Source organism: Talpa occidentalis, unplaced genomic scaffold (genome assembly GCF_014898055.3).
Source record: "Talpa occidentalis isolate TD23 unplaced genomic scaffold, MPIMG_talOcc4v2.1 talOcc4.4, whole genome shotgun sequence".
NCBI classification, from domain to species: Eukaryota; Metazoa; Chordata; class Mammalia; order Eulipotyphla; family Talpidae; genus Talpa; species Talpa occidentalis.
The window spans coordinates 36,598,987-36,614,451 of record NW_023604295.1 but is presented as its reverse complement, the minus strand read 5'-3'; positions in this window follow the sequence as shown (position 1 = coordinate 36,614,451).

Genomic DNA, 15,465 nt, shown 5'->3' with positions numbered 1-15,465 from the left:
ACTTATGTCTTCATTACCTATTTTCACATATGCTCCTCATATTCCGACAACAGTACCACTCTCTCTCTCTCTCTCAAATTAAGGCTTTTAAACTTGCTATGAAGTATGTTCACTCCTCCACCTTGTCTAAGCTTTCACTTAAAAGCCATTTTCTCCTTGAGTTTTCTATAAAGTCTACTTAAAATCGAAAGTCCCTTCCCAATACTCCCTATTCCATGTCTGGATCATCTAAATTGGTAGAACTTATCACCATATAGCACAGTCTATATTTTACTTGTTTGCTTCCTCTCATCAAGTTGACACTTTAGTGGCAGGAGACAGAACACAAATGAAATAATTTGGTCTCTTTTCTGCAGTCATAAGCTTTGAATTTTCATGATGATAATCCTGGGCACAGAGTAGATGATAAATATAGTTCAACGAGTAAATGGATTTAAAAATGTATCTAAAACTTAATAGAAAGGAAATATTTTCTGCTGGTGGTATCAGAAAACATTATCATTTAGACTTGACCTTGATGGACATGAGGAATGATGAGAAGGGTCTTACGTGTGAGTAACAACCTGAACAAGTTACATTGTGGAAAAGTATTCCAAAAATAGTAAGTCCTTGAATTGCATTGAAATGTTAGATGCATATATGGAAGCAAAAAAGAGTAAGTTGCTGAAGATAGGCTGAGATATCATATGATTCAGCAATTCCAGTGAACAGAGTGCCCCCAATACAGGTGAAAACAAACAAAAACACATTTAATCTTGTCGGAAGTAAGGAGTCACAGAGACTTGGATACTAGAAGTGTCTTGGTCAGAGCTGTATTTTGAAATATTGATTTGGTGATGGAGCACACAAAAGTTTGGAGAAGGGAGACAGAAAGCTGCCGAGAGAGGTGCTGAGTCTTGAAACACAGCAGTAATGATCGCATGTCGAGGAGGACCATAAGGTATGTCTTTTAAGTTTATTGACCAATACGGGGGTAGGGAGCTTATGCAGGGCTTTTGGAAGAACTGATCTACTGATCTCTTCATTATTATCTAACCCTGAATCAGCACAGTGCTTTATTTAATTTTTCCAATATCATCTGGATTTTAAAATAATAAACTATTTTTTTTCAGCTTGAGTTGATTAGCCAGAAATATTCTATGAAACACTGTAGATAGGGAGTGTTTATCACAGTTTAGTGTCCTGTCTTTTTGAGCCTTTTTAATAGCAAGATCACAAATAGAACATCTGCGGATGAGCATGATGCTAACTCTAGCATCAGCTGTTAATGCAGATAGAGTGAAGCAGGGATGGGAGTTTTTAATGCCAGGGTGGCAACCAGGCCTGGCGTAGCACAGCTGGGGCTTGTTCCATCCCTGCTGGATCGTGGATCATCTGTCCTCAAACGATGCCAAAGGCCAAATTTAATGGTGCTGGAAGTGTGTTTGGGAACCCTAGGATTCCAATATTGGAATTCATTTTGCACAGTGATAAGCAAAAGTCTAAAATGGTGCCTTTTATGAAACAGTGCATCTCTCATGCAGGGAAGATGGCAGAAAGCCAAGTGGTCATCACAATTAATTTACTTTCGGTAACTTTAATGGAAAAACTATCTTCTAGTAATCATACTAGTGTTCTGTGATTCAATCTATATGACCTGTCCATGGGAGCTTACCAGAATGCAGGTGAATGATATCTATATATCTAACTTAATAAAAGAAGCATTGTGAATGATACAAGAACAGAGAAAGGAGCATCTAACTCTGCCTGGGAAAGTTTCATAGATTTTAGAACATTAGCACTGAACTTGAAGCATTGAAAGAGGGGAGAAGAATGTACCTTACTAACATTGCAAAGGCATATAGAAAATAAAAGTAAATGGCACATTCATGAAATAAATCACTAAGTATGAGTATAGCTTAAATTTGTATAAATCTTTGGAAGAAGGAGAAGAATCTTAAAAAAATGGAAGTAGATCAACAACAGTTCACAATGGAAGATGAGTGGAAGAGACATCTCTAAGATTTGCACATAAGAACATTCAAGTTCTTTATATTTCTGACTTTGGAGTACTTGGATGGAATATGGATTGTGCTTTGAAACACACAAGAAAATCTTGTCTCATTATTATTATCACATGAACTTATAATATCAGAGACAAAAAGGCACATACTGATTCTTCATTTGGCATAATTAGTTCTTTGCTCAGGGTATCATAGCAAAAGAAATATGATTTGGATAGAAGTTCCTAATTTCAGGGATGTTGCTTTTTATACACTAATTTCTAAACCAGGTTCTATTTATAGTTATCATTATGAAATATATGGACACATATCACAATAAGAAGATTTCTTAGACGTTTTATGGTAAAAGAATAGGGCATAAAGTCCTTAAGAAGAAAAACAATAACATTTTCAATCAAAAGAGTAATGGCCTTGGAACCTATGATGATTAAAATTTCATTACAAAAATCTACAAAGAGCTCACATGACTTAACAAAAACAAAGTAAACAATCCAGTCAAAGTAATGGGCAGAAGAGCTAAACAGACACTTCTCCAAAGATGAAATACAAATGGCAAACAGGTATATGAAAAAAGGTTCAACATCCCTTATTATCAGGCAAATGCAAATCAAAACCACAATGAGATGCCTCCTTACACCAGTGAGAACGGCACATGTTAAAAAAAAAAAAAAAAAAAAAAAAAAAAAAAACAGCAACAACAAATGTTAGTGAGGATGTAGAGAAAAAGGAACTCTCCTACACTGCTGGTGGGAATGCAAACTGGCCCAACACAGCTATGGAAAGCTGTGTGGAAGTTCCTCAAACTACTGAAAATGGAGATAACACATGATTCAGCAATTCCACTAGGAATCCACCCAAAGAACACCAAAACATTAATTCAAAAGGATGCCTGCACCCCTATGTTACTGCAGCACTATTTACAATAGGTAAGACATGGAAACAACCCAAATGCCCAAAAAATAGATGACTAGATCAAGAAGATGTGGTACATATACACAATGAAATACTATTCAGCAATCAATAAAGATAAATGCCATTTGCAGAAACTTGGATCAGGCTGGAAGGGGTTATGCTCAGTGAAATAAGTCAGAAGGAAAAAGAAAAATATCAAATGGTTTCACTTATAGGAGGAGTATGGGGGAACCAAATAAGGGATCAGGAAAAAAGATAACAATAAATAAAAAAATTAATAGGCAACTATAAATCAGAGATATTCTGCAGGGGAGGAGGAGGGAGAGGGATCAAAACAGGGGAGGGAAGAGTAAAAGGGCCTATGGTGATGCTGCATGGTTAATTGGTAGTGGGAATTTTATGGGGACTGCATTGTACAAAAATGAACAATGGTGTAAAATGCATATAAATAAATTAATTTAAAAAATAGTCCAAATGAACTGGAGGCACCAGAGTTGAACTATGAACAATCCATGTAAACTTTGTCTATTCTCACAGTTACTGGCCCTGACAGTGACATAAAACAGAAAAGCAAGGTGAATAGAAGTTAGCTGTTTAGCATTACAAGTGGGAAATGTAAATTACAGAAAATAGCTAAACAGACAGAAGCGTTGTTCAGGATTACTTGAGTAAAAGCTGTGTACCTTTTAAAAGTTCTTCCAAATATCACTAGAACATAGCTGCCATTGTATGGGTATATGAGAAAGAGAGAGGGTCATTTCAGCATTACGCAGTAAAACAAAGAAATATAGAATTGTGACTGCACAGAATTTCTAGTCCTACTCCATCCATTTTGTAGACTTAGAGACACAGAAATCTGAGACACAGAGGAGAAATGACTTGATTATTAATATATGACCATTTTAGTTCCGAGATAAGTTGAGAACCTGAGTTATTTTGAAGCCCATAATTACCAGCTCATCCTTCCTCTGGCAGTGGTTAATTATGGAATAAACAGCCTCCAGTCTAGAGATAAGCCCAGAACAAAGTTTTATTGCAATACTCAAATCCTAGACCAAGATCGTGTGTAATATGCTCCATCCATCTTAGTCATCTGCAGTTTTCAGAGTCTGCCTACTGCTTTGTTGACCAAAACAGAATGAGGGTGAAGGGAGGGAGGGAGGAGAGAGAGAGAGAGAGAGAGAGAGAGAGAGAGAGAGAGAGAGAGAGAGAGAGAATGCAACTGACACAGTTCTTCCCATTCTAGAATTTTTCACCAGGCAGAAGAAATGTCCTAGTCGGAGCACAGTAATTATCTTCTCCTTATAGTTGTGGCACCACCACAGCTACTTAGCTTACCACGTTAAGGATGAATTAAGGAAGGTTGAATTCCAGTCTCAATAATTCAACTGAAAAAATAAATCATGGTCTATGTTATGGTACTGACATTAAAATATGTCCACAAATTCTTTGATACTCCTTTCCAGTGAAAGATGGAGTTAAATTACCCTTCTCTTGAGGTTAGGTTAAGCTTAAAGGATTCATTTCTAACCAACAGAGTATTGCAGAAGTGATGACATGTGACTTTGGAGACTGGGTCATAGAGGACACTTGACTCACTCTCCCTCTCTGGGATTTCATACTTTGGGGTGATTTAGTGGATGTGTTGTGAGGATGTTTAGGCAGCCCTCTTAGAAGGTCCATGTAGCAGGGATTAAGCATGTGCCTGATCTTAGAAGAGAATAATGCTGTAATCCCAGTCAAGTTTTCAGAGACCTGGGCATACACCTGGCCAACATTTTGATGGTAATGTTGTAATTAACTAAACCTGCACCACCCAGCTAAGCCTCTCTCAAATTCCTGACCACAGAAAATATGAGGTAATCAATATTTATTTTAAACTCTGATGGGGGTATTTATCACATGGCAATACAAAGCAAATATAGTTATTTCTCTGTTTCTTACTTTTACAGAGACTACAAACCTTTTGAAGCCTTCAAATGTTAGTCATATGAAATTAGTCTAGTCTCTAATTTTTTCCTGTGAAAGACTGCAGTTAGACCAGGAATTCCCAGAAAGTATACCAGGATTCAGCAGGTTAAGAAACTTTTCTTGTATCTCTTTTTTTTACTCCCATTTTCTTATATAAACTAATGATAGTAATAATAATAACACAACTACAAAGCATATAATTTACCGATTTTATAGGTTCATATTTATTGTAAAATTTTACTTTTACAGAAGTTCAACGAGGTAGATATTATATTATTCTCATTTTATATATGAGAAAACTGATAACTTGAGAGTAAATGTGTCTGGTTGAAAGTCACACAGTTGATAGAAGCACTGATAATTCAATTTTTACTCCATTTTAATTTTTTCCCACTATGTCAAGATTCCTTATTTTGAAAATGACCATTCAACTTTATTCCCCAAACCAGGATATCCACTCCACATTTTAGCTGCCCAGGCTGATAATTGGAATTTTTGTGTATTTCCCTTCCATTTTATATTACTGAGGTTTAGAAATAAGTGAATTGAACTATTTTTTTTTCCTTCTGGTTCTTCTTAGAAGTCATCTAATTGTCTTCCTGTAGCTAATCATTATACCTTAAAAAGGTTGTCCTATTTTAGATGAGTAATGAAATGGATGTAATAAATACCAGGGTTCTGACTACTATTAGTTTTCAAGTTGAATAACTGCATCTACTATTTCTATAACTTTATTTTCTCTATTTAGTTTTTCTCATATTTATATAATTTATATAATTTTATCTGCAAATAAAGGACTCAAATCCTAGCACAGGGCGAAGAGTTTTAAACTTTGCACTTCAAGAAAAAATATTATCAGAATATTATGATTTATTTTTACCTTATACTCCAAATTTATAATAAGTCATCACTGATTTTTCATTGAAATATTTACAAATATAAGGATACTTAAGATGGCTTTTCTTTATAATAGAATACATCTGAATCATTTGGTGAGATTTAAAAGTTTAAAGTAGGCCCCAAATATGTGCAATTTTTTAAAAGGTGGCATCTAATTCTAGTTAAAAACCACTTGCCTAAGGTGCTTCAAAATATGATTATAAATAATCAGTTAATTGCAACCATATGGCTCAGTTTTTGACAACAGAAAGTAGTAAGTTGTTATGTAAGTCATTATGTTTTAAATGAAAAATATATACATATCAAAATTTGATCCTATTTTTTTTAGCAATGAAACAATAGAGTATTAAAATTGTCATCACCTGGAGTAGGATTTAAAATAGTTTTTGATCTGAAGTTAAAATTTACTTGAAATTTTTCTGCTTTCTTTTTTGAGCTCATTTCAAATAGTCATTCTTCCCATTCATTTGAATTGTCCAAGAAAAAAAAAATCCATGTTAATTATTATCCAGTGAAATTTGAATGTGTCAGTAATGGCCTCACTACACTGGGGAGTAATATATATTTTTTGTTCAATATTATAACATTACTATGGATCAAGCCTCCTTACGTATAAATCTGCACAGTTCAAAGGAGACTTTTTTTCTCATGGTCAAATGATGCTGGAAAACAGAGAAGTCTTATAAAAATCCAAATCTTTAATACAGAGAATCCAAAGCACAGACAAAGCAGACGCATAAATGCAGCAGACTTCATAACGCACACACTCTCGCATTTGTCTCTTCCTTCACTTGAGCTATAGAATGTTCAGTTCGAATTCCCTTTTTAGCTCTTCAGATAAATGGATGAAGTGATGCTTTCTAATGATCGTGTTACATGCTCTGCTGTGTTCTAAATGTCTTCAGTTCTTCTGAGGCTCCCTGGATATTCAGAAATGAAATGGCTCATTGGCAGATAGTTTGAGCATTGCATTCTTATAGAACTAAAGCCACTGAATGAAATTAACCAAATAGAGACATTATTTTTTTCCCAAAGAATCATTCCTCTTAGCCAGAAGCTATAATTATTATTATGCATTCTTTCAACAATTTTTCTTTGGGGAACATTTATGGACAAGGTCTACTCTTTTTGTACACTTTTCCCTGATTTGACATGTTGGCAAGTGGAGGCGGGGTATTGGTAGCAAAATTCTTTGATTCTTTCATTATCTATGTGCTATATCTCAGATTGAAGGTCTTTTGCCTCTTGAGACAATCTCAATATCTTATCTTTGCCAAAGGTAATGGTATGTGTTCATCAAGTTCATTTAATTTTTGTCTTCCTTAGAACATTTTCCAGTCTTCCCTATGACTACATCAGTATTCAATGCGAGTTTCGGGTAGTGAATTAAAAATGAGAATAGTAAATGCCACACTTAGGCTAAAGCACAGAAGATCAGAAAGCCATACTTTTCACATGGCAAAGCTATAAAAAAAAAATAAGCCCTTACACTGGATATGCAGAATAAATAAGAAGTAACTTGTGATAAGAAACTATTGAATTTTTGGAGTTATTTGTTAGCAGAGCACAGCTTATTTGATTCTTATTAATACATATGATTGCTACAGTTATCCTACCAGATTCCAAAGGCCAGTGTTTGATGTTTCACATATTTAGAATACACTCTACTAACCACTTTACTATTCAACTACTTCCTTTTGCTGAGGCAACTCCAAGGGCTAAACATGCCCTACATTTTCATTTATTGCCTGTGAAAACCTTGTTAAAAGGATGATTCGTAGTCCTCCTTGGCTGGAGAAAATCAGAGCCTATAAAGGTAAAAGAGGAGTTAAAGAGAAATAAAAATTAATGGTTCTCCAACTTTCTGTGCATCAGAATCACCTGGGAAGTTTATTCCAAGAGCAGATCTTCCCCAGTCTATAGATACTTATTTAGTTACTCTTGTATGAGATCAGGGAATATATGTTTTTATATGAACTCAAAAAGTTCTGATATGGATGCACCAAGGAATACACTTTGAGAAGCCATGGACTAAACTCTAATAGAAACTATCTTGTCTTAAAACCTAAATAATAGGGCACTCTCCGACCGGCAGAGAGGAGGAAACAACAAACCAAAACGGCCAACAAGAAAAACGGACGCAGCAAGCGGGACTGTGAGTGGAAAGGAACTATTGCAGCCACCACACCCCGTGAACGGGAGCTGAGGCGAACCCTGCAGGATCCGCCGTGGCGGTGAGCGAACGGCTCCGGGCGCCATTAGAGAAGAACAAAGACCCCGGGAGACGCGCACACAGCCCGGGCTGCCGGTAAGCTGGCGCGGAAACGCAGCGCGCTCGGGGAGCCTGAAAAGCAAGTGCAGACCTGGATCGCGGCTGCCCAGGTCCCCGCGCCTGCGACCTAGGCTTGCGGGGAGACGACCTAGGCTTGCGGGGAGACGCGCGGAGGTCCTCACTGAGGTGAAGGTCCCTCCCTGAGTGAGCAGGAACCAGGCGCCCAGGCACCGGAGCAGTGCAAAAGGCGCCATTCCCGCGCCACTGAACTGGGCTACAGCCTGCGTCCTGGACCTGAGGGCTTTGGAACTGAGACCCGGGGCACGAAATTTGGGGCGTGGGTTCTCCACGACGGTGGGGCACAAGGCAGACACAGCACCCCAAAGCTGTTGAGGTGTACCCTACCATTCCCGCTCTGTTCTCTGTCCCACGGGGTGGGGGGAGGCGAAAAACAGCCCCCCAAGGCCAATAGGAGAGATCTCTGGCGCCACCTAGCGACCAGGAAAAAAAAAAGTCACTAACACCCTATAAAACAGGACATTTCTTAAGACTGCTTGAAAAGGGCAGAAGGTTTCTGGAGGACCCAGTGGCCAGCCGGGAAGTTATTCCACGCCAGGCCCCTTCCGACCAGCAGTCTGAGCCCACAGAGGGAGCAGGCACCCACGTCCGGGGCAGACCGGGGGCGCAGAAGAGTGTGCCTGAAACCGGAGGCGCAGGGACTGCATCCCGCTTCGCCATTTGAGAACAGGGACATTTCTTCAGTAAAAACTGCCTAAAACCAGCAGAAAGCTCCCCCAGAAGACAGAGATGGCTCCTGGAAGAGCCAGAGGGGAGCGGAGAAGTTCACCCAAGATGTCAGTCAGTCCGAGCAACACAGTGTCCCAACGCATACGACAAATTAGAAAACAGACAGTAGGGAGTAGAAGAACCACACGCAACCTAAAAACTCCTCAGGAAAGAAGCACACCACAAAAAGAAACCACTCCCCAGATTGCAACGACAGCAACTTGGAAGAACTTCTGAGCCTTCCAGAAAGAGAATTTAAAATTGCCATGATTAAAAAAGTGATAGATCAGAAGAAGGAAATTGAGTCCCTAAAGAGGGAAGTAAGAGAAATGCAGGAGATCAAAGAATTAATGGAGGAACTAAAGAACTCTGGGAAAAGCAATGAAAGCAGAATAGATGAAATGGAAGAACGAATAAGTAATCTTGAAGACACAGAAATAAAAAGAACCAAAACAGAAAAGGAAAGAGAAGTACGAAGGAAAAAGAATGAAGAAAGACTTCGGGAACTATCTGACTCCATGAGGAAAGGAAATATAAGAGTTATAGGAATTCCAGAAGGAGAGGAGAGAGATGTAGGAACAGAGAAAATATTCATGGATATAATTGAAGAGAACTTCCCAAATGAGAAGAAGGAGCTGAAAATTGATATACAAGAAGCAAGAAGAACACCAAACTTCCACGACGAAAGGAAAAACACAGCAAGACACATAATAGTAAAGCTCCCAAGAATCCAGGACAAGGAAAAAATAATGAAGCTGACAAGAGGGAAGAAACAGATAACATTCAAAGGAAAACCAATCAGGCTGACATCAGACTTCTCTGAAGAAACACTACGGGCAAGGAGAGAGTGGAGGGACATAGTCAACAGACTCCAAGAAAACAGATGCCAACCAAGAATACTCTATCCCGCAAAGCTCTCTTTCCTCCATGAAGAAAGAATATGGACCTTCCCAGACAAAGAGAAACTCCGGAATTTCATTGCGACTAAACCCCCACTCCAAAAAATACTACAAGGAATCCTAAAGCCAGAACCTCAGAGGGACGAATAACAACGAAAGAAGACCAAAAAAAAAAAAAGTTATTAAAAGAATAAATAAATAAAATCAAAGGAAAGACAAACATAATGGCAAATACAGATGCTAACATATCAATATTAACTCTAAATGTAAATGGACTAAACTCTTCAATAAAAAGACACAGAGTTGCAGCCTGGATTAAGAAACAAAACCCAACCTTTTGCTGTCTCCAGGAAACACATTTAGCTACAAAAGATAAAAATAGGCTCAAAGTCAAAGGATGGAAAACAATCCTACAAGCAAATGGGCCAAAAAAGAAAGCAGGAACAGCTATACTTATATCAGATAAAACAGACTTCAAACTCAAAAAAATAAAAAGAGACCCCAATGGTCACTACATTATGATTAAGGGGACAATACTTCAAGAAGAAATAACACTCATTAACATATACTCACCAAACGAAAGAGCACCAAAATATATCAGACAACTGTTGTCCTCTCTGAAAACAGACATCAGAGAAAACACATATGTAGTGGGAGACTTCAACACACCACTATCAACAATGGATAGATCAACAAGACAAAAAATAAGTAAAGAAACTAAAGCTCTAAATAAGGACCTAGAGCATTTGGGCTTAACAGACATCTATAGAACACTAAACCCAAAAAAAACGGAGTACACATTTTTCTCAAGCGCACACGGATCATTCTCCAGGATCGATCACATACTGGGGCACAAGACAAACATCAACAGATACACCAAGATTGAAATCATACCAACCATCTTTTCTGACCATGAAGGCATCAAACTAGAAATAAATCATAAAAAGAAGGCAAGGAACTATCCTACCTCATGGAGATTAAAAGCCACACTACTGGAAGACCACTGGACTAACGAGGAGATCAAAGAAGAAATTAAAAAATTCTTTGAATTGAATGACAAGGAGGACACCAATATCCTAAATGTATGGGATGCAGCAAAAGCAGTAATAAGAGGAAAATATATAGCAATAGAAGCTCACATCAAAAAACAAGAAAGAACTCAAAGAAACAACCTACTCTCGAAGCTCAAAGATCTAGAAAAAGAACAACAAAAAAACCCCAGAACCAGTAGAAGAAAAGAAATAATAAAAACCAAAGCAGAAATAAATGAAATTGAAACTAAAAAAACAATCCAAAAGATCAATGAAACCAAGAGCTGGTTCTTTGAAAAAATAAATAAATAGACAAACCCCTAGCCAGGCTCACAAAGGAAAAAAGGGAGAAAGCACAAATAAACAGAATCATAAATGAAAGAGGAGAAATCACAACGGACACAGCAGAAATCAAAAGAATAATCAGTAACTACTATGAACAGTTATATGGAAACAAGTTCAACAATCTAGAGGAGATGGACAAATTCCTACAACTCTACAATCACCCAAAGCTAGATAAAGAAGAAATAGAACACCTAAACAGACCAATTACAAGCAGCGAAATTGAAATGGTAATTAAAAACCTCCCCAAAAACAAAAGCCCAGGACCTGATGGATTTACAAATGAATTCTACCAAACATTCAGAGACGAATTAGTGCCTATCCTTCACAAACTCTTCCAAAAAATTGAGAAGGAAGGGACAATACCAAACACGTTCTATGAAGCCAATATTACACTAATACAAAAACCGAATAAGGACAACACAAAAAAGGAAAACTATAGGCCAATCTCCCTAATGAACACTGATGCAAAAATCCTCAATAAAATTTTAGCTATCAGAATCCAACAATGTATCCATAAGATAATTCACCACGACCAAGTTGGATTCATTCCAGGGGCACAAGGATGGTTTAACATCCGAAAATCAATCAACGTTATCCAACACATCAACAAAAAGAAATATAAAAACCATATGATAATATCAATAGATGCTGAGAAAGCTTTCGACAAAGTGCAACACCCATTCATGATAAAAGCCCTTGAAATTCTTGGGATACAAGGAACATACCTCAACATCATAAAGGCCATCTATGACAAGCCAACAGCCAGTATCATTCTCAATGGTGAAAAGCTGAAAGCAATTCCATTAAGATCTGGAACAAGACAAGGATGTCCACTCTCACCACTGCTTTTCAATATAATACTGGAAGTCCTAGCCAGAGCAATAAGACAAGAGAAAGACATCCAAGGAATCCAAATAGGAAAAGAAGAAGTCAAACTATCACTATTTGCAGATGATATGATAATATACATAGAGAACCCCAAAATCTCCACAGAAAAACTAATTCAACTCATCAATCAATTCAGTAAAGTGGCAGGATACAAAATCAACACGCAAAAGTCAGTAGCCTTCCTATACACAAACAATAAATCTGAAGAAGAAGAAATCAAAAAAACCACCCCTTTTATTATCGAAACAAAAAAAATCAAATATTTGGGAATAAATCTAACAAAAGAGGTAAAGGACCTATACAAAGAAAACTATAAAACACTGTTAAAAGAAATAGAAGAAGACACAAAGAAATGGAAAGACATCCCCTGCTCATGGATTGGAAGAATAAACATTATTAAAATGGCCATCCTACCAAAAGCAATATACAGATTCAATGCTATTCCAATCAAAATCTCAATGGCATTCTTCAAAGAAATAGAACAATTATTGATGAAATTCATATGGAATCACCAAAAACCCCGAATAGCCAAAGCTCTCCTGAAAAAAAAAGAAGGAAATGGAGGCATCACACTCCCAGACTTCAAACTATACTACAAAGCCATAATCATCAAAACTGCATGGTATTGGAACAAGAACAGACATACAGACCAATGGAATCGAATAGAAAATCCAGAAATAAACCCACAGATTTATGGTCAACTAATCTTTGACAAAGGAGCGAAGACTATGCATTGGAGCAAAGAAAGTTTGTTCAATAAATGGTGCTGGGAAAACTGGGTCGCTACATGCAAAAGAATGAAGCTTGACCACTACCTCACACCATACACAAAAATCAACTCAAAATGGATTAAAGAACTAGACATAAGACCTGAAACCATAAAATACATAGAAGGAAATATAGGCGAAACACTACGGGATTTGCACATCAAAGACATCTTTACAGACACATCACCCAAAGCAGTGATAGTGAAGAGAAAGATAAACAGCTGGGACTACATCAAATTAAAGAGCTTCTGCACAGCAAAAGAGACAATAACAAAAACAAAGAGAAACTCCACCAACTGGGAGAACATTTTTGCACCCAACACTAATGATAAAGGACTGATCACAAAAATCTGCAAAGAGCTGATGAGACTCAGCAACAACAAAGAAAATAATCCAGTCAAAAAATGGGCAGAAGAGCTAAAAAGAAACTTCTCTGAAGAGGAAATGCAAATGGCCAACAGACATATGAAAAAATGTTCAACATCACTTGTAATCAGGGAAATGCAAATCAAAACTACCATGAGATACCATCTCACACCAGTGAGAATGGCACATATTAAAAAAACTAGCAACAACAAATGTTGGCGAGGATGTGGAGAAAAAGGAACTCTTGTGCACTGTTGGTGGGAGTGCAAACTGGTCCAACCACTATGGAGAGCTGTGTGGAGATTTCTGGACCTACTAAACATAGAGCTTCCATATGATCCAGCAATTCCACTCCTAGGTATTTACCCAAAGGACACAGAAACATCAATTCCAAAGAGCACCTGCACTCCTATGTTTATAGCAGCACTGTTTACAATAGCTAAGCTTTGGAAACAACCCAAATGCCCAAAAATAGATGACTGGATCAAGAAGATGTGGTACATATATACCATGGAATATTACTCAGCATTCAAAAAAGATAAACACATGCAATTTGCAGCAACATGGATGGCACTGGAAGGGATCATGCTCAGCGAAATAAGCCAAAAAGAAAAAGAAAAATACCGGATGGTCTCACTCATAGCAGGAATCTAGAAAACTTAAATAAGGGACCAGGAAAATGAATATAAGAAAGTGAAAATCAAAATCAACAAAAAACTGTGAACCAGAGACACTTTTTGGGGGGTGGGGGGCGGGAGGGGAAGGATTGGGGTCAGAATGGGGCGTTTGCAATTGTATGGGGGAATATAAAAATAAAATTTAATATTTAAAAAAAAAATAAATAAATAAATATTACATGGTCTTTAAATTTTAGCTAATTATGAAATAAATGGTTCTGTATAAAAAAAAAAAAAATAAAACCTAAATAATAATATAAAGAATGTAGAAAGTGTCTGAAGGAATCATCATAGATAAAAGTTCAGATAGAATGCCCTATTTGAATTATCAAGAATACTATTTTAAGTACAAACTCCTAGATACCACTTAGTACTTAATAACTCAGCCCCTTTGAGTGAGAGGCTTGCTGGGATTTTCATTGTAAGAGACACCCAAATGATTTTCAGACATACAAAATTTGAAAGCCATCATTATAGAAATTGTTTGTCCTGCTGTTCATATAGCTTTATGATTAGTTTAGGTTAATTTATTATTCATGACTTTTTCATGAGCATTAATTCAGGAACATTAGTTTTACCACCAATTCAAATCTTCAACCTGTAAGTGAATATATTATTACTAGAGTCTTTACTTGTTAAAAGAGAAAATAACTGGAACTCACAGTGTGAATCACAGCTGCTGAAAGATTAAATTTGTTTTTCAAGGTAAATGATGCATATGTTTTTATTTTCCATAAAGAAAATATATATCACTTATTTTTTGTGGGGCAGATTATAGTATGATCATAGTATTGATCATAGATCAATCCAATAAAAGATTCTACTTTGAAACACTTTTGAAATGGTTAAACAAATGTTATGTTTTAAAATGAAATTATATAAAATTATAATATGATGGGTCAGATGACACATCAAACACCTGATATGGCATTTAATTAGCTATGTGATTTGCTGTGGGTGGGTTTACATTAACTGCCTTTCTGACTTGAGTGTATTATAGTTCAGAGCAAATAGTTTCAGTGAGGTGACTTTGTAATAGAAATACTTCCATTTAAATCCTTCAGGAATAGTTCTAGAATTTGGCACTGGATCAGATGTCAGAAACCTAAATTAGAGGTCCAACATCACTAATTGGCTGTGTTATTAGGAAAGTTACTTAACTTGGATAATATGTTCCTGTTCTGTACTGTTTTAGTGCATTTTGTAAAATAATGATGTAAAAAAATGATGTGTATGAAAGGATTTTTAAGCCACAAATCATTGGGCATATATAAGTTTTTAAAACCATGGGAGTGATTTCACTCTGGGAATAATACTGGTCAGTATTTATTGAGTACTTACAATGTGCCAGGCACTGTTCTATACACTTGCTTAAATTATATCGTTTGATGCTTGCAAACCTGATGCTATTAATAATGTCATCTCTATTTTAGATATTAGGAGATTAAATCCCTGAGAGAATACAGTCAAACCAATGGGTAAGAATCAGAGTTCACATCCATCTCTACTTGAATTAAAAGTCATGCTCATAAAGTAGAAAATATCCTATTGATAATATCTATTTAACCTACAATGATATTTCAATTATGAATATGCATGACCCATGAGAAAATTTTCTTTCTTACTATCATGTGACTCATCCAAATTC